We start from the raw sequence: 1,269 nt of genomic DNA, 5'->3' as shown, positions 1-1,269 counted from the left end.
TGTATGTGCCTTTAACGTAAAGCCACGGTGTGAGCGCGAGCTTTGATGGGAATCGTGGGGAATGCGAATTAAATTCCAAAAAGGTGGCCGAAAAGGAACCAACCGGCGGCAGAAAGTAAAAATGAAAATACACAAAACTCAACGGACGGAAAAAAAATGCGAGCAATGGATCGCTTTTCCGTTTACCCCCGCCCTTCGTCACTTGTACCACCACCACAGCTCCTTTCGGGCGTTTACTTCCTCTCCCCGCTCCGATCCAATCGGAATCGTCTCTCGGCGGGAGGATCGATTGCCGTTGCGCGTTGCGTTCCACTGCGGGACACCCTCTTCACCTTTCTTCCTTCCTTTCTTTTCTTTTCTTTTGCTTTCCTTTCCTTTCCACACACAACACTCTCTTCACTCACTTACGCACACTCACTTCGCAGCTCTCTACAACTGCTGCTGTTGTTGCTGTTGCTGTTGCTCGTGCTTCTCCATAATGCACACGCATAAAAAAACAGCCAAGAAAAACAGAAAAAAAAATCGACGAACACGTTTTAAGCTGTAGCGCCGTTTGTTTCCCCCTTTGGCTTGTTTCGCTTTGGCCTCAAGCGGCTCTCCTGTAGCATACGGGGTTTCCCTTCCGTTTGCGCCTACTTTACGTTTTCGCTTTAAACAACAAAATACAATGCCGCGCGCGCACTTTAGTGAATTTCACCCAAAAATTTTCACACGAACATCTTCATTACACATCGTGGCGTAGGAGGAAAAAGAGAACGCCTCTCCGCGTAACACAACGAATGGTTTTCTCCACGCGCGAGGCACACGGCGACCGGGATCGGGAGCGTGTGTGGAGTGCGCCGCTTCGGAAAGCAGTTATCCAGTTTACCGCTAGGCCTGGTTAAAGGACCAACTAAAACGCTACCACCGAAATTGGCCACGAGCGATTGCAGTAAAATGGGGAAATTGGTGGCCGCCTCTTTTCCCAATGGGATGTCGGTTAAAGCATTGACTCTCTAACGATGACGGTTATTGTGATGCACACACGCATATGCACTTTCAAATTGCACCGGGCTGAGTACGAAAACCACGTTGTTTTCATTGACGACCCTTCACTTTCTCGCTTCACTTCCAAGTAACAAGCACCACGCGCACAACTCGCTAATAATGGCCGCACTGATCATCCGAATTTACCGTTTTTCGTTACCTTTTTACGCGTTACTTTGTGTGAAGTTTGGTTTTCAGCACTTATAACTCACTATAATTCACCGAGAAGCAAGATTTGTGTGC

This window comes from Anopheles marshallii, chromosome 3, assembly GCF_943734725.1.
Source record: "Anopheles marshallii chromosome 3, idAnoMarsDA_429_01, whole genome shotgun sequence".
Taxonomy (NCBI): Eukaryota; Metazoa; Arthropoda; class Insecta; order Diptera; family Culicidae; genus Anopheles; species Anopheles marshallii.
This window is presented reverse-complemented; position numbering follows the sequence as displayed.